The following is a 19,637-nucleotide window of genomic DNA, read 5'->3' as shown; positions in this document are numbered from 1 at the left end:
CGGGAGAGGGAGGAGAAGAGGGCTCGAGGGCGAGAAGGGAAAGCGGGGAGGGACGGACGGAAGGACGGACGGCCCGACGGACGGCCCGGGGAGGGGGCCGCCATCGAGCCAGTCCGGCCCCTCGGCTCTAGCTCGGGGCGGCCGCGGCGGCGGCGCAGGCGAAGGGCGCGGCAGGCGCTATCGAGACAATAACCCCGCCGCCCGGCTCCGGGGACGGCGGCGAGAAGGAGGTGGCGGCCTAGCGCGGCCGAGGCTCGCCCAGCGCACCGGCGGCGTCTTCGCCCCCCGCCGGCCAGGTTCTGCCGCCGTCGGGTGTCGGGGCGCGCGGGTCGCCCGGAGTCCCAGGTTCGCAGCTGACGCCCCCTGCCCTCCCCCTCCCCGGCGCGCGTGGAGCTGGTTTTCCGGGTTCCTCTGGACCGAGTTGGATCCTGCTGCTCGCCACGGCAGGAAGTGAGTTTCGCACGGTAATTCCGGGCGGTGTCACGAGTGAAAAGTTTTTGTTTTACGGTGGAGATCCTAGTTGGGTCTGGGAAACTCCTGCAGAACTCGAGACCAGGAAACCAGTCCGCGTCCCAGCCCCCACCAAAGCCACCTACTCTTCCTACTGCGGGAGGCCACTTCACATCCGCTCTCACCAGAGAGAGAAATTCGGCTGGATCCGAAGTGACTAATGAAGGGAAGGAAATCATGTCAGGCGAAGCCTTGAAAAAGCGGCCCTGAGACACTGCCCGACCGAAAGGTAATTTTCACAAGTGTCTACGAGTCACAAAGCTCCCGGGCCAGGAAAGTGAGGGAACTTTAGCGTTTTTCACTTTTTCTGAAGTTCACCTAGATTCTCCCTTTCTGATGTCGAACTGGATAGTGTTTTGGGTGCTGAATAGTAGAACTGATTTTATTCCTTCTTCTACCATCTGGATTCTGGTTATTTTAGAAGAGGTTGTAAGAGTGCGGTGGGTCGAAAAGTTTTCAGCAATCCGAGGAAGGAGTGCCTTTGTTCGGCACAAGGTCCAGAAGTTTTAGTTTCTCGGAACATATACGATGTATATTTCTGATTTATTAAGTTGCTGAACCCGGCAACTTATTGTTTTGTAAAAAAGTTAGGTCACTGCGGGGAGGGATTTGCTGCTGCTGAGATGGCTGCCACATTTGTTTATACTGTTACCGATTACTTGGCTTTTGTGTTTAATTGTATATAGAGATTTTTTTAGTACCAACCTTTATGGGTATATTTCATTTGGATCTTATAAGCCAAAAACTTTGCCATTCTTAGTCGTTTTTCTAGGTGGGTAATACATTTCTTCAATAACTTGTTCCTTTCAGACATTTAGAACTTGATAATACTTGTTGGGTTAATTAATTGAAAGCAACTGTCGGCTAGGTTTTTCTTGTCACTGACTTAGTAGAAAGAAAAAGGAGGGAGTAAGTATTATGGACAAAGAGAGAGTTATAATTAAAAAACAAACGTAAACACCTGTAAGTGGTTTGGCTTGTTAGGACTTCTGTGCAGTTCAGAACAGAAGATACAGGAAGGGAAGTAAAACGCTTAAAACAATTTTCATGGGCATCATCACGTTGATTGTGATAAACAGCTGTGCTTTTTGAATAGTACAGTATTTACATTTTTGTGTTGGCCCAAGTGTTTTGGCCGGTTCTGCCGCCCAGAAAGTGATGAGTATCTGCCTTGGGGGCAGGGATTAGTGAAGCAGGGGGGACATTCCACCAGTCAGTTATAGATGTAAACACTTCTGAACCAGTCCATAGTCTGTATAGATGAAACTAGTTTTGGTCGCAGCAAACACAAACGGTTTCTTCAGTGGTGTTTTAATGTGTGTCTTTTTAAGGTTGTTTTTTCCCCCAGTACTTTTGTGGTAAAGGGAGGTGAAAGATAGTACTGTGCTTTTAAATAAATATTAAATAAATATGGTATTTTGTTGGTAGGTGTATCTTAAATATAAACTGATGTTTATTTGCCCATGCTACCTCAAGGAAAAATAGGTGGCTTTCTTTAGTTCAAAGACGAGAAAAGGTAGGTCTTAAAGGACAGGATCAAATTATTTCACAAGTATATTTCAGAATGGGAATCTTTTAAGTCTTACCCTGTATTGTTTTGAATTTTTCCCTAGAGCTTAGTCTCTGGAGCTCCTTTTTAAAATTTTTTAAATTTTTTAAATTGTTGGTAAGATTTGTGACCCATCAGGTAATTCCTGTTAGGTCAAAGTGGCTTTATCCAGAAATTTAAAGCGTATAACTAATCTACTTTATGATTTTGGGACGTATCATTAGGCAACAAAAGAGGTTATTCTTGGGCATCTGAAAGAGGGGAACAAAATAAATGGCACTGAACTTCGGTTTCCTTATATGGTTTATACTTGGCTTCCGAGCAGCAAAACCTTAATAGAGCAAGTCTTTTATAGAGAATTATCACTTTGCGAAAATGTTTCTCTGCATTAGTGAATTTTACTTATAAAAAGTATTATAGCCCTCGAAAATACCTACTTAAATAAATCCCTGTTTTTAAATATAGCTCTTGATTTTTTTTTTCCTTGAGGGAGCAATAGTATGTTTAAATGCAGACAACACATTTTTAAAAGTGAGATGTTCACCTTTGTAGTTGCCTCTGAGTCCTTTTTTTCCCCTTAACAAGGCAAAATTTACTTTTCAGTTTACTTAGAATTTTATTAGGTTAGCACTGAATTAACGTAATGAATTTTAGGTTTTATACTATTGTCAAACTATAAATATTTTTCAAAGTCTTGTTTAAAATGTGACAGTGAAAAGAGGTTTGAAAAAGATGATAATTAAAATATTTTAAAATGGCTTCAAATTTTGGATACAGTTAACATTGTGTGGGTTTTCTTAGATTAAATTGGCAAATCTAGAGTATGTCCAAGGTGTTTGCGCAAAATGCGCTCTTAATGGCACTGTTTATTGAAGGTACTTAAGAGTATTCCATAGTGATAAACTTAATCTTTCAACTAATTCAAATATTATGTTATGAAGTCTGCCTGTTTGAGAACAAACTATTACAAACTTCATGTATAAAAAGCTTACAGAGGTTCAAATATGGAAAGCAAATTTTTATTGCATTTTTTTTATTAATGAAGTGATAATTATAGTTAGAGACATTTTGCATGTATCATTGGTAAATCTCTAAAATTCAGGTATTTTAGGAATATTGGTATTGAGCTCTTGGTAGTAAATGATGCCTTTAAGAAACACATGAAAATTTTAGAAAATTAGGTGCATATTTGGGAATTTATTTTAAATAATTGCTTATAGATGACATGGTTTAGAGTGTAAGCTGTTTTTTGCTTAGAAATAGATTATGGCAGTGTTTACAAAGTATTTGGGATTATGCAGATTTTAGTGATGTTGGATAGGAAAGTAATCTTTTTTTGTAATTGCTGCTTACCTAGATTCTCTTTAAACAGACTTTGTTGCTTACGTTTTTTTCCGTTGCTCATCCATTTCTCTGTCACATGTCTTGTTTTTATTCTGGGAACACCTGTGTTATAAAGTCCTAAAGATGCCTTTCTGTTTTCCTTTTTACATATATTGTACACTTGTTTAGCTGTTAATAATAGATTATTCAGTTTTTTTTTTTAATTAATTGGTTTATTTTTTGGCTGCGGTAGGTCTTCGTTGCTGCACACGCGCTTTCTCGTTGCTGTGGCTTCTCTTGTTGCGGAGCACGGGCTCTAGGCGCGTGGGCTTCAGTAGTTGTGGTGCACAGGCTCAGTAGTTGTGGCTCACGGGCTCTAGAGCTCAGGCTTAGTTGTGGCTTGTGGGCTTAGTTGCTGCACGGCATGTGGGATCTTCCTGGACCAGGGCTCGAACCCGTGTCCCATGCGGATTCTTTTTTTTAAATTATTTTATTTATTTTTTTACTGCGCTGGGTCTTTGTTCCTCTGCGCGGGCTTTCTCTGGTTGCGGCGAGCAGGAGCTACTCTTCATTGTGGTGCGCGGGCTTCTCATTGCAGTGGCTTCTCTTGTTGCGGAGCTTGGGCTCTAGGCGAACGGGCTCAGTAGTTGTGGCGCATGGGCTTGGTTGCTCTGCGGCATGTGGGATCTTCCCGGGCCAGGGCTCGAACCCGTGTCCCCTGCATTGGCAGGTGGATTCTTAACTACTGTGCCACCAGGGAAGTCCCGATTATTCAGTTTTTAAATGCACACTGTTTGCCATGAAAAATGTGTATGTGGATTATGCTCGGTAATATCTGCTTTTGAATTGTCTAAGGAAATAAGCTCAGCACTTCTGCCTTCTACTTTTCTGTGATTTACACCCTATTATTATTATTATTATTTTTCGGCGGTACGCGGGCCTCTCACTGTTGTGGCCTCTCCTGTTGCGGAGCACAGGCTCCGGACGCGCAGGCTCAGCGGCCATGGCTCACGGGCCCAGACGCTCTGCGGCATGTGGGATCTTCCCGGACCGGGGCACGAACCCGTGTCCCCTGCATCAGCAGGCGGACTCTCAACCACTGCGCCACCACGGAAGCCCACTCCCTATTATTTTTTGTTTATTTCTTGGTGCCTATCATCACTTGAAATGTACTACATCATTTTTCATATTTAACTTTTTCTGTCTTTATAAAAAAAAATCTAGCTGTTTTTCGGCTTTCTCTTCTAATTCCTTTATCTTCCTATTTTTATAGTTAGCTTCATTTACTTCCCCTATTTTCTCCATGTTCAGTTCTTGTTTTTTAATTATATTTTGCCCTTCTCCTCTTTTTGAACTTTACTAGTCTATGCTTATCACTTAAAAAGTTGTTTAAAACAGTAAAAAATATTTATTTGCTCAGCTCCATTGAACTCTGAATATCCCTTTTCATTCCAACTCAGTTTACATGTCAGTATTAACCTAATAGTCATCAGTGTATTTGTTTTTATTTATGTTTTGTTTCAATTCTTTTTTTTTCTCTTTAATATCACCAGATTTACCTGTTAAGATAATATCATGGTGTTATGTATTCTTATATTAACCCTCCCGCCAATACCTTCTTGCTTTATTATGCTTTCAGCCTCCTAAAACACTCAAGCTTATACCTCCATACCTCCCTTCCCTATTTGTTCCTTTCCTTCCTGTCCTACCTCTCAAATTAGGTGTCTTCTCCGTCAGTGTCCCTAAATTTTTGAAATTGCCTTCTTTTGTCTGTTTTTATGAAATAAACAGAGTGGAATTCTATCACTCACTTTATTCTTCTCACTTCAGATTTTGTTTCAGGTACCATTGGATTAAGGCCACGCCAGGCTTTATAATTGATAGTATGTGAGACAATAGGAAAGAATATCTAAAAATTAAGTTAATAAAAGAAGATTCTACTTATCTGGAGGTTATCTACCTATGACTTTAGGTATATAGAGTGTGGTAGAAGAACTAGAAAATAATAAAAGAGACATTTAAGTAATCAAAATAGATGTAATAAAATCTGGGGACTTCATTCATAGGGACATCCTTATTCAGAGCCCATTTGTTTTTTGTTTTTTTTTTTTGCGGTGCGCGGGCCTCTCCCGTTGCGGAGCACAGGCTCTGGAGGCGCAGGCCCAGCGGCCATGGCTCACGGGCCCAGCTGCTCCGCAACATGTGGGATCTTACCGGACCAGGGCACGAACCCGTGTCCCCTGCATCGGCAGGCGGACTCGCAACCACTGCGCCACCAGGGAAGCCCGCCCATTTGTTTTTGATTATACTGAGCTGTTTCCTGCCTTTTTGATGTACTAGAAGAGGTGAGGAAGCACACTGACAGCATCATGAAGCTAGGGCCTATGATATTGGCTGGGCCAAAAAGTTCATTCAGGTTTTTCATAAGATGTTGCAGAAAAACCCAAACAAACTTCTTGGCCAACCCAATACAATGAGGGAATAGAAGAGTGGAAAAGAAGACTGAGTAACTTAGAAAACAGAGTAGTCTCACAACACGGGAAATATAGCCCATATTTTGTAATAAGTATAAATGGAAAGTAACCTTTAAAAATTGTATACAAATAAAAAGTTAAAAAAAAATAGAGTAGTCTCAGACAACTTGCTTTGGGGATGAGTGCCTTATACGTTTTATTTGTCTTTAGGAGGATTCACTCTATTATAGCATAGTATAATTACAAGTAATAGTAACTAGCCCTAAGGCAGCTGTTCTCAAACTTTTTGGTCTTAGGATCCCTTTACTCTCTTAAAATTTACTAAGAACCCCACAGAGCTTTAGTTTATGTGGGTTATATTTATTATATTTCCTGTATTACAAAATTTTAAAAATTAATTAAAAAATAATAAACCATTGCCTGTTAGTGTAACCCTCTTTTAATAAAAATATTTTTTAAAAATTAAATTAGGTTTTTTTAAAAAACCTGTTTTCCAAAACAAATCTTAGCAAAGAGTGGCATTGTTATATGTATTTGGAAGTCTCTTGTGTTTGGTTGAATAGAAAACAGCTTGATTCTCATATCAGCTTCTGCATTCAATCTTGCAATATATTGTGTTGGTTGAAGTATATGAAGAAATCTTGTATTATACACACACGTGGTTGGAAAAGGAAGAGGTATTTTAGCCAACATTTGACAAGTGGTAGTTTTTTAAAGGAGAGCTGCAGTGTTGAATCTGAAACCATATCACTGAATTTTCCATTTCTTGTTATCTGAAAATCCGTGGTGTATCTTGCACTTCGAATGAATCTTTCACCTGTTTATGATTTCATAACACTGTGTATTGGTTGTTTGGGAAATACAGGTTCATTGAGTTACACATTTTTTCCCCAAAGTTGACACATTTCATTATGCAGTAACAAAACCAAAAAAGTTGTTAATGTCACCAGTAATCTCATCAGAAGTCCTTAATACGAAGCTGTAAAGCTCAGGGTGGCAGATATAAGTTTTCCACAATTCTAAATTTTCACTTGGAAGCTCGAATATTAATCATGGGTAACAAATACTGTCAGTGTTTTTCCGTTGAAGTTACAGTCTTACTCGGTTTATTTTTGAGAAAATGTCTGCCAAATTCCTAAGTCTATATGACCATAATTTCTCATTCTCTCTTTAAGGTCAAAATGTTGTTCCATTAAAAAAAGGCTAATTCAGTTCACAACTCAAAGTAATTTACACAAGTGCTCTTCCTCAAGGTTGCTATTTCTCCACATAGAATATGAGGAAGACATGTATCGAAGAGTTGAGACTTAATAAAATTATTATTTTGGGAGGGGGATTCTCTGGCGGTCCAGTGGTTAGGACTCACTGCAGAGGGCCGGGGTTCGATCCCTGGTCAGGGAACTAGGATCTCGCAAGTCACGTGGCACGGCCAAATTAAAAAAAAATTTTTTTTTTTATTGCTTCATTAAAGATATACTTGGGCTTCCCTGGTGGCACAGTGGTTGAGAGTCCACCTGCCGATGCAGGGGACATGGGTTTGTGCCCCTCTCACAACAGTGAGAGGCCCGCGTACCGCGAAAAAAAAAAAAAGATATACTTAAGTGAAAGTGGCATTTGAAAAGAAATCTGGGAATATGTAATGGTGCTAGTCGAGCTTGATGTCACTGTGTGCTAAGATGCTAGCGATTTTACCCACCATTGCTGTCAGTATAGTGGGAAAGGGCAAATGATGTTTTAATATTACGATGAAAATAGTATTGACCTTGAAAAGTCCTTGAAAGTCTCCCAGGACTTCCAGGGCCCATTGACCACACTTTGAGAACTTAGCTGGATGTTGGTATTTGTGGAGCTTTTGTTACTTGCTTTGATTTTTTTTTTTTCTTTTCATTCTGGGAGAATCCTGAGGCTTGATTGTTTAGCTCATTAATTTGGTCTTCAGTTCTTTTCAATTATTTCATTACTTTTTTGGGAAGGAAAATAGAATTTCTAAGAACTCTTGCTTTGCATTTTCATAGGAGTTGATTTTTATTTTTTGGTTGTATTTTTGGTCCACACATAAGCTCTTGAATCTCTGAGATATATATTACTTTTACATTGACTTCTGTTTGCTCTGTTAAAAATATAGGAAGTTTGTTCTTGTGCTTGGTATATCCATCATGCTTTTGGTTTTTCCTCAAATGTTAGATTTTTCATTGTAAAGTTTTATATGATGGTCCAGACTATAGTATTGGTCATTTAAATGTATTTCCTCAGCCCAAGTGAATCCCAGTTTTTCTGTCTTTGGTGTATTTAGCTAATGGGTTTCTCCTTAGGGTAGCTTGTTCTCTTACACATATTTCTTGTCCCTCAGGAGATAATATTCCCCTGTTTCACAGTTATACTGTCCAAATGTCAGATCTCCCACAGTATTGAGAGCTGTGCTGGAGGCCTTAGCCATGCAGCTGTTCTACTATGGTTTTATTACCTGGCTGACTGCCCGGGACACACACTTCTTCCAATGGTTCTTGCTAAGAAAACTTATCCTTTTTGGAGATCCCACTTTATACTTGTCTTGTGTATCTGGTTCTTCAGATGTGTTTTGTTGTCATCCGCCCTCTCCACCACCACCCCCGCCCCGCCCCAATCCACTTTTTATTCTCTATAAATTCCTTTCTGTTCTTATCTGTAGATGTACCCCTCCTAGGTTTTTTAGTGCCACTATAGTTTTTTTTTGTAATTTTTTTTTCATATTTTAAAGTTTGGAACAATGACAGATACACAGGAAAGTTAGTAGCATAGTACAAAGAATTTTTTTTGTTCCTGACCCATTTGATAGTAAGCTGTCCACCTCTGATGCCTCATCACCCCCAGATACTTTAATGTTTATTTCCTACAAACAAGGGCATTCTCCTACATAATAACATCATAACTATTAAATTAGGAAGTTAACAAGAATACATTACTAACATCTGAATCTGACAAATCATCCCAATGTCTTTTAGATTAAAAGTAGTTTAGAATCATGTATTGCATTTAGTCGTCATGTCTCTTTAGTCTTCTTTAATCTGGAACAGTTTTTATCTTTACTTTCAGGGGACTGACTTGATCCTTTGAAGATTATAGCTCTAGCTATTTTGTAGAATAACCCTTAATTTGCATTTCTCTGACATTTTAATTAGATTTTCATTATTAGATCTTTGGCAGGATTATCATGGAAGTGGTGTTGCATTCTTCTCCTGTATCTTATGAGGTGCCAGGCAATTTCAGTTGTCCCATTATTGATAGGAATTGGTTATGTGATTAAGGTTGTAAGTGCCAGACATTACCTATGTCAAGGTACTCCTTTCTCATTTGTAATTAATATTTTTGGGGTAGGTGTTGAAACTATGTAAATATTTTGTTCCTCATCAGATTTTTAATGTATTCCTTTATTTACATCTCTGTCTATTCATGATTACCTATTATATTCACTGAGTTATAATCTACTATCATTTATTTTGGTACTCAAATTGTTGTTGATTAGGCTAGTGGGAACCCCTTCCATCTGGTTTATTTTCTTTTTGACATACCTCTTCCTTCTTTGAGCACTTTTTGTATCTAGCACAATATGCTGTTCCAGACTTACCTTCAAACTTGCCGCAGTTATTTTTAGTGGAAAATGGTACTTAGAAGCCAAGATCGGGGCACTTCTTGTGCTCATTGCTCTTGGAGTGTTGCTGCACCTGGCCTTCTTAGTATATAGAGGTAGGGGATATTTTTATGTGCACGCACGTACACATTCACATTTACATCTATATTTCTATAAATATTCTATTTTGATTTTGCAGTGGTACTTCTGGTTCTAATCCAGCACCACAGAGTTCATTCTAGTGTTTTCCCTTTCCATATTTGTAACTTTTTTCTGATAGTGAGAACTAGTTTTGTTTCTGTACTTTTTTTTTTTTTTTTGGTGAGGGAGATGAGTTAAACATTTGATGAGACATTTTCAGCCAGAAGTCCCTGTAGTCCAGTTAATTTTTGACGTATTTCTAAAGGGATAAAATTCTAAAATGTAGCACGTGGTAAAATATACTTAGGTGAAATATTTCATTCCTTAGTAATTCCAGGTTACTATATGAAAGGTGGATGGAATGAATCAGTACGTTTATGGTCTATGTTGGATAGGTTCCTTATGGAGATAATGTTGGGGCTCTATTTTAGTATGAATGCAGTGATTTTGGTGCAATTGTATTTTTCCATATGAAGGCTTTATTGTTTATATAATCCCAAAGTTTGGAGCGTGTATCTTATTTTCTTGATAATTGTGTCCTTGGAATTTCAAACCTTAGACCAATTCTAGAATGCTGTGGGCTGGGGTAGGAGAAAGTTGTGTCATTTGTATTAGGGCCGCCACAAGAAACGTGTAATCTAAAAATGAATCTCCTTGCTGAGGCTATCACCCAGTCTAGAATAAGTTGGTTTGACTTCCCCCATCCCTGGAGATTTTGGAAGTGATTTTAGAGGCATATTGGGGTATCTTTTTGTGGCTAGAATAGATTTACTCTCAGTCTTTTAGGAAAAGATAAGGATCCTGGTGGCAACAAACGGATTCTTTGGGTGCCCTGTTAATCTCTGGGTACTTGAAAAGATTTAGTTAATTGTCCTGGGGCTAGCTGAAGAATATCAGAGACTTTGTATAGTAGATGCAGTTCCATGGGTCACAGGTACCTGATAGCAACATAATGTCCTATATGCTCTTTCTTTTGAAAATTGTTCCCAAGCTAGAAACCCTGAGAGTCTGTCTTCTTTATCTTTTTTGAACTTGGTTATTGAAATCAGTACCATTTCTATCAATTCTGTCTTTTAGGTGTCTATAGAGTGACATACTTTAGGGTAGGCTTGGAGGGCTGGACAAGGTACAAGCACTGAGAGGCTTTTTTTAGGCAAAGGGCTAAAACAATTACCTTATTTTTTTTTTTAACTCGTTGTACAAATTCAAATACAGAAATTTATAATATAGAAGATGAAAATTCCCTATAATTCCACTTCCCAGAGATCCTCAGTGTGTTTTTTATTCTTCTGAAGACTTCTGTATGTATTCAAACATGTAAGTGTGCATGTGTGTACATGTGTAAGTATCTTTAAATAAAAATGGAAGATATATTTCATTTATATTTAAGGGGATATAGTAGGTATGTATATGTGTTAATTAGCATTAGAATTGTTTCTCGGTTGTTATACATGTTGATGGAAAATTAATCAGTCCATCTAAGAATTGGAAAATTATATTTGAGCCAAATTTGAGGATTATAACCTGGGAAGAGCATCTCAGAAAGCTCTGAGAACTATTCCACCTATTAGAAGTCAACACATAGTATATACGTTTTTTTTGAGACAGAGGGCTGTACGATAAATTATTGACAGTTTACATAATCCAGATATAAGTGCCATTGTGGTGGGTCATGTGAGCCTTTACAGGGTCAAGAAGGAATGGTATCCTTTGAGTCGACGTGTTGATGCTGGTAGAATGTTGCTGTTTATGGTTGAGCAGGTATTCCTGCTGATGGGGGAGGTTTGGTCAATGCATAATGTGGATACACAATGTACAGTGTGAGGAGAGGGCAGAGAAAAATTTTACATTTAAATTTCTCTTGCCATAAATATGAATTTTGTTTCATATACATGACAGTGCTGTACAGAATATAGGTTTATTCTTGTATTCTTTGCATGTAAATTTTTACACTTGTATGAATTTTTTCTGGTGGATAAATACCTAAAGTGCATTTGCTATGTGTGTAGTTGAAATTGATAGAATCAGATTCCCTCTGAAGAGTTTGTATCCATTTATACTTCCACCAATTATATATGAGAGTACCTCTTTATGAGCATTCTTGAACAAATTGGATATTAGCTAAAGTACTTGTGCAAATCTGAGACAGGCAGCATAGTAGTATATATATAACATAGGCTTTGGAGTCAGATTGCAACTTACTAACTGTGATGTTGGCAAGTTAAATGTAAAAATTCTTTTAGGAATATTACATATTTGTATGCCTTTTGTGTTCTACATGGATTTAGTTGACTTGTTACTTATATGCTTTAGTTATGGTGTTTGCCATTTAGACGTTTAAATTTTAATGTAGTCATATTTGTCAGTCTGTGCATTTTTGGGCTTAAGGGTATTCTTAGAAAGGATTAATGCCAAGATTATAAAAATAATAACCTAAGTTTTCTTACTTTGACTTAAGGAGTGAAATAATTATCTAGATTGATTCTCTCCAAATTTCTAACCAGTTGTTGTAACACCATTTGTTGAATAAATCACCTTTTTTTTTTGTTTGTTTTTCGCGGCATGTGGGATCTTCCCGGACCGGGGCGCGAACCCGAGTCCCCTGCATCGGCAGGCGGACTCTCAACCGCTGCGCCACCAGGGAAGCCCCTAAATCACCTTTTTTACTTCTAAAATTCTATCTTTATCAATAGAAAATTCCCAAATATACTTAATCTATATGAAAGTCTTCTTTTTTATTTATTGTGTTTTTGTTATGCTATCTTCATTTTCCCTCCTCTCCTCATTATAGTATGCTTAATATCTGGAAGTGTCACTTTATTACTCTACTTTTGAAAAAACTTTCCAGGTGAACTTGAATCATTAAGTTCTAAAAATACTACTTGTTGGTATGTTGATTGAGAGTGCTTGAATTTATAGATAGTTTAAGAAGTAATTGATACCTTTACAATAGCATATCTCTTTCTAGGAAAGTAAATTTTCCATTTATTTAATACTTTATGCCCTTCAGTGGATTTTATGATTTTCTTCTTGTCATATCCATGTTTCTTATTACTATGCATATTTTTTGTTATTGTTAAGAATTAATGTATATTTTTTCATTAAGCTTATTTCCAAAAAACTTAATGGAGGGAAGGTGAGAGCTGCTGCTGTTATGAATGGGGCTATTTCTTTCATTGTATTTTTATCTGGATACTTAAATGGAGGGAGGAGATTGATTTTTCATATTTATTACCTACTGCATTCTACTGAGGACTTTTTAAAAATTGCTAATAGAGTTTTAGATGGTGTGGTATATCTTCTAGGTATATAATTATAGATGAACGAGTAACAGCACCTTTGTGAAAATTGAATTATAAATATACTAAATTGTATAGTCTCATGTATTATAATTTAATATGCATCCTGACAAGTACTTAGTAACCTATCTTTTCAACTGTAAAATTCTTCCCTCATATCCTTTTTCTTTTAATACAGCAGATTCTTATTATCTATTTTACACATATTAGTGTATATATGTCAATCCCAATCTCCCAATTCATCCCACCATCACCACCCCCTGCCCGCTTTCGCCCCTTGGTGTCCATACATTTGTTCTCTACATCTGTGTCTCTATTTCTGCCTTGCAAACCGGTTCATCTGTACCATTTTTCTAGATTGTACATATATGCGTTAATATACAATATTTGTTTTTCTCTTTCTGATTTACTTCACTCTGTATGACAGTCTCTAGGTCCATCCACGTCTCTACAAATGACCCAATTTCATTCCTTTTTATGGCTGAGTAATATTCCATTGTATGTATATGTACTGCATCCTCTTTATCCATTCATCTCTCGATGGGCATTTAGGTTGCTTCCATGACCTGGCTGTTGTAAATAGTGCTGCAGTGATCATGGGGGTTCATGTGTCTTTTTGAATTATGGTTTTCTCAGGGTATATGCCCAGTAGTGGGATTGCTGGGTCATACGGTAATTGTATTTTTAGTTTTTTAAGGAACCTCCATACTGTTCTCCATAGTGGCTGTATCAATTTACATTCCCACAAGCAGTGCAAGAGGGTTCCCTTTTCTCCACACCCTCTCCAGCATTTGTTTGTAGATTTTCTGATGATGGCCATTCTGACTGGTGTGAGGTGATACCTCATTGTCGTTTTGATTTGCATTTCTCTAATAATTAGTGATGTTGAGCAGCTTTTCATGTGCTTCTTGGTCATCTGTGTGTCTTCTTTGGGGAGATGTCTGTTTCCTCATTTCCTTTTGTTGCTTGAGATCATCCTCCAACATTAGGATAGCAGTCTGATTAATGTAGTCTTCAACGAGGGGATTTTTATTGTTGCCCAGGAGTTTTCATTTAATCATACTATCTTTCTCTAGCATTGTCTGGCTGGGGGAATTGGAAAGGGAACAAGAAAACTTGCTAAATTCTGAGCTTGATTTAAGTAGAAGTTGGTTCCTTTGATCACTATTCTGCCCGGTAACTGTCTCTCAAAGGTGACTTCAGTGGTATGAGAATGGCTTCTTGAACCTTGTTCCTTTACTGCTTTTTGATTTATTTCTGAGAAAAATGCTACTACTTACAAACATTTTCCTTCAACTCTTAGTGTTTAGTGTGATGCACAGTAGTATTATGTATATCTTTTTTTTTTTTTTTTTTTTTTGCGGTACGCGGGCCTCTCCCTGTTGTGGCGTCTCCCGTTGCAGAGCACAGGCTCCGGATGCGCAGGCTCAGCGGCCATGGCTCACGGGCCCAGCCGCTTCGCGGCATGTGGGATCCTCCCGGACCGGGGCACGAACCCGTGTCCCCTGCCTCAGCAGGCGGACTCTCAACCACTGTGCCACCAGGGAAGCCCCTGTGTATCTTTTAATGATAGTTATTTTGGTCCTTTATTTGATCATAATAGTAAACTCTTTCTAGCTATGTAGTTCATACACATAGTAAATGTTTCCCAAGAGATCTTTGCCACTGCTTACACCCTAGTTTATTTTTGTCAATTTACATGTTTCACTGACCTTGATCATATCCTTCCTTTTAATATATTTAATAGATAATTTGGTATAAATGAAAGACGTTCCCCAGAATGCTGATATTTTCCTCATATTCAGTGGATTTTATCACTGAAAGCGACTTAGAAACAGTCTAGTCTAAGTAACCACTCTTTTCTTTTCAGTTAACAGAAGGGGAAACTTTTGGCCCAGAGGGAGAGGTGAAATCCTAGAGGTCATTTAGTTTATTAGTGACATAAGTGAGATTCAAAAAATTAATCCAGGGAGTTCCCTGGTGGTCCAGTGGTTAAGACTTGGCTCTTTCACTGCCATGGCCCTGGGTTTGATCCCTGGTCGAGGAACCAATATCCCACAAGCTGCGTGGCACGGCCAAAAAAAAAAAATCTCGGTTTCCTGACTCTGGCTTTTTTTTCCCTTATACCAGAATTTTACTTGGTATGTTCTGAAGTGGATAGTTTCTGTAGAATAGCACTATTTTTTTTTAAATTTGCTAAATGTTTATTTTGTGCCTCCTTTCAATTCTCATCTTCCCTCCCCCTCCCCCAGCTTTATTGAGATACAGTTGACATGTAACATTGTGTAAGTTTAAGGTGTATAATGGGTTGATTTGATACACATGTATTGCCATATGATTACTGCCTTTGGGGTAGCTAACACTTCCATCACCTCACATACTCACCTTTTCCTTTTTGTGGTGAGAGCATTTAAGATCTACTAACTTAGCAACTTTCAAGTATATAATACTTGTTAACTAAAGTCAATCATAATGCTGTGCATTAGATCCCTAAAACTAAATCCTTCTTTCCTTTGTTTCTCGTCACCCCAGCCCCCAGAACTATACTTCTAACTGCAGCTAGAACAGCACTATTTTCCAAATATTTTTAATAGGTGTTATAGAAAAAAAGTTCTGGGTTCATGTAAGTGAGGACACCTTGAGTTAATACACCTTTTCTTTTTCCTTTGGCACATTCTAGTTTGTCATAGATGATTGTTTTTAATTTTAGAAATAACTGGAATACAGCTCAGTTTACAAAAAAAAAACCCATCAATATTTGAGCCAAGAAGTTTCATGGAAAGAGTTATACTAAAGCAGCATGCAATTTGTAATCTCACATTTTAAAAAATATACTTTTTATTTTTTGCCTCTTTCTACTCATCCATCCAGCCCAACCCCATTGTTTCCACTGAAGCTTCCCCAAATATTTGAGAAGTTTTCCCTTCTTTGGATTTATAACTTAAATTTTTTTTAGATTATGATAAAAGTTCACGTAACATAAACTTTACTGTCTTAACCATTTTTAAGTGTACAGTTTAGTGGTATTAAGTACATATTGTTGTGCATCAGTCACCACCATCCATCTCCAGAACTCTTCATCTTGCAAAATTGCAATTCTGCGCATTAAACAATAACTCCCTGTTCCACTCCTCCTCCTCCCCACTGTTGGCAGCCACCATTCTACTTAATTTTCTCTATGCTTTTCACTGCTTTAAGTGCCTCATAAAAATAGAATCGTATAATATTTGTCCTTTTGCTTCCAGCATATTTCACTTAGCATAATGTCCTCAAAGTTCATTTGTGTTGTAGCATATGTCAGGATTTCCTTTTTAAGGCTGAATATTCCTTTGTATGTAACCGCATTTTGCCACACTATTCATCTGTCATGGACACTTGGGTTGCTTCCATGTTTTAGCTATTGTGAATAATGCTGCCATAAATATGGGTGTACAGATACTACTCTTCAAGACCCTGCTTTCAGTTCTTTCGGGTATATACGCAGAAATGGAATTGCTGGAACATATGATAATTTCATTTTTAGTTTTTTGATAAACTGCCATATTGTTTTCCACAGTTACCTGTACTATTTTATTTTACATTTCCACCAACAGAGCCCAAGTGGTCTAATGAGAGGTCTAATTTCAGTATATCCTTGCCAACACTCCCTTTCTGTTTAGTTTTGTTTTTTGGATAGTAGCTATCCTGATGCCTGTGAAGGTGGTATCTCATCATTTTGATTTACATTTCTTAATGACGAGTGATTTTGAACATCTTTTTGTATGCTTGTTTATATGTTTTCTTTGGAGAGATGTCTTCGCCCATTTTTGAATCTGGTTGTTCTGTTGTTGTTGAGCTTTAGGAGTTCTCTGTATTCTGGATGTTAATCCCTTACCCAGATATATGATTTGCAAATATTTTCTCCCATTTTGTGGGTTACCTTTTTCTCTATTGATAGTGGCTTGAGGCACAAAATTTTTTTAATGTTGATGAAATCCAGTTGTCTAATTTTTCTTTTGTTGCCTCTGCTTTTTGTGTCATAGCCAGGAACTCACTGCCAAATCCAGTGTCATGAAGTTTTTCCCTATGTTTTCTTCTAAGAGTTTAGTTTGGATTGTAACTTTTAAAAAGTGCTTAGCTATTTAATTTAAAACTTAAATATATAAACTCTTCTAATTATTTTTGGATATTTTGGTTAGCTTAACTAAATTTTTTCTTTTTAAAATAAAAGTAAAAATGCTAGCATTTTTCTCTCTTCCCCTAGTTTATTAATGTTGCATTTCGGGCTTCTCTTTGGAGCTAAACCTTTTATTTTGAGATAATTGTAGATTCACATGTAGTTTTAAGAAATAATATAGTGAGATTTTTCCCCTTGAGGGAACATCTTGAAGAATTATAGTACAGTATCACAACCAGGATATTGAAATTGATAGTCAGGATACAAAATAGTTCCATCATCACAAGAATCCCTGTTGTTGCCCTTTTATTACTACAATAACATCTCCTTCCCATACTTCCCTCCCTCCCTTTTTGTCTTTTCAAAACTGTGTAAATGGAGTCATATAGTATATAACTTTTGGGATTGGCTAATTGCCTAATTCGCTGGAAATTCATCAAAGTTGTTGCTTATAGTAATAGCTCATTGACTTTTATTGCTGAGTGATATTCCACAGTATGGATGTACTACCAGTTTGTTTAACTGTTTCATGTTGAAGGACATCTAGGTTGTTTCCAGTTTTGGGCTATGAACATTCATGTACGGGTTTTTCTGTGGAGATAAGTTCTCATTTTTCTGGGATAAATGTCTGAGTGTAATGCTGTGTTGTGTAGTTTAATTTTATAAGAAGCTGTCAGAGTGCTTTCCAGAGTGGTCGTACTAGTTTGCATTATTCTCACCAGCAGTGTATGAGAGATCCAGTTTTTCCACATCCTTACCAGTATTTGATGGTGTTACTATTTCTTTCTTACTACTTTTTATTTTAGCCGTTCTTTTTGGTACATAGTGGTATCTCATCATATTTTAATTTTCATTTCCCTGATGGTTAATGATGGTGAATATCCTTTATATGATTATTCACCATCTGTATATCTCTTCACTGCAATGTCTGTTCTTGTTTTTCGTCCACTTTCTAGTTATATATATATATTTTTTACAGTTGCATTTTGAGAGTTCTTTATATATTCTAGATACTGATCCTTTCTTGATACGCGATTTGCAAATATTTTTTTAACAGGGTCTTTTGCAGAGCAAAAGTTTTTAGTTTCATGAGGTCCAATTTATCACTCTTTATGGTTGGTGCTTAAGCCTATCCCTGTATTCTGAAAATTTTCTGTGTGTTCTTCTGAAAGTTCTATCATTTTACATTTAAATCTGTAATCCATTTTGAGTCAGTTCTTGTATAAGGTGTGAGATTTAGGTCAAGGATATCTTTTTGGCCTCTGGGTATCCAGCTGCTCCAGCACCATTTCTTGAAAAGGCTGTATTCTTCCTCTATTGAATTGCTTTGCATCTTTGTTGAAAATCAGTTGGGAATATTTGTGTGTGTAGACATTTTTTTAACATAAGGAGAGGTTCAAAATAGGAAATAAAAATTACATGCAGTTCCACCTCTGAGATAATTACTATTATATTTTGTTGTGTTTCTAGTTTTTTCTTAAGCCTGTGTATATATGCATAAGATTACTTTTTGTTTAAAAAAATTGTTCTTTGTCCTCTTTATTAGGAGCAGTTTTCCATTTCTGCATAAAAAGATAGCATTTTAATGGTTTTGTGATTTTATGTAGCTCTGCTGTAGTTTATTATTGATGGGATTTTATAGTGTTTCCATCTGTTATTTTCATAGCATAGTACTTAACACATAATGAATAGATTCTCAGCATATACTTGACAAATTAATTTAGACCTACTCATCATACCTTAAAAAGACGAAACAAAGTTCTACTTTTAATCTACTATCTTCTGCCGTGCATTGGCGTATGTACTAGTATTAGGCACTTTCTTCAGAGTACAGTGTTTAGTTCTTTGAATTGTATACAAGGTGAAGAGGTTCCAGTGTATCAGTTTATGGAGTATAGTTTTTTCCTGCACTACAGTGTCTCACCTATATAGTCTGCTTACCATGTAGGAGCAAGGATTTGAGGTAGATTTTTGGAGGATAATATAGAATCTAGATTCTGTTCTCTTCTAGCTTAGAAGTTAGATATAACAACAGCATTTAAGCACCTACCTTGTGCTAAGAACTGTTCTGGGCTCAAGTGAGGGCAAAGAATAAATATTTGAGGTCCTACTTTCCTAGTCTATAAGTAGCCCTACCTTTATTCTGATAAACGAATAAGCTGAGACTCATAGGCATTCTTTTGCCAGGATCTGTTGTGCCATTCAGCCTCTATACTTATGCAGTTAGCTTTCTGTGTAACTTTCTAGCACTTTGGGGGTCTATTTGGAGATATTTTCAAATGATAATTCAAGGGCAGCCTTAACAGTTTTTCTTTTATTTTTTTCACCACATGACAGAGTTATTTATTAAGATCCCTGTGTGTTCAGTTTGACTTTTTTTTTTTTTAAACTATTTCTTCTTAAAAATAAGATTCGAGGTGACTTTTAATAGGATGTGAATACTAGTTAATAGAAATACAAAATCAGATCCAAGGAAAGGAGTGAGGAAATATATAACGTTAAAGTAATTTAGCTATGATAGAACATCAGATTTAGCTAAGCTTCCTGGGAGCCAAGGTTCTCATTACCCTGAATAAAG

At 37.2% G+C, this 19,637-nt stretch overlaps 1 protein-coding gene across 10 annotated transcripts in view; it reads left to right on the top strand.

The window, feature by feature from the left end:
* The first annotated feature begins 606 nt into the window (after nt 1-606).
* Nucleotides 607-19,637, top strand: part of ERBIN (erbb2 interacting protein) — a 109,797-nt gene continuing 90,766 nt past the window's right edge. For all 10 annotated transcript variants that reach the window (XM_024753112.1, XM_024753106.1, XM_024753108.1 and 7 more), the window contains exon 1: nt 607-739. The gene's annotated coding sequence lies outside the window, so the exon portion shown is untranslated. The remainder of the gene's footprint in view (nt 740-19,637) is intronic.

This window comes from Neophocaena asiaeorientalis, unplaced genomic scaffold, assembly GCF_003031525.2.
Source record: "Neophocaena asiaeorientalis asiaeorientalis breed wild unplaced genomic scaffold, Neophocaena_asiaeorientalis_V1.1 scaffold399, whole genome shotgun sequence".
Classification (NCBI taxonomy): domain Eukaryota; kingdom Metazoa; phylum Chordata; class Mammalia; order Artiodactyla; family Phocoenidae; genus Neophocaena; species Neophocaena asiaeorientalis.
Note: the sequence above shows the minus strand (reverse complement) of the source record. Positions and strands in the feature narration are given on the sequence as shown.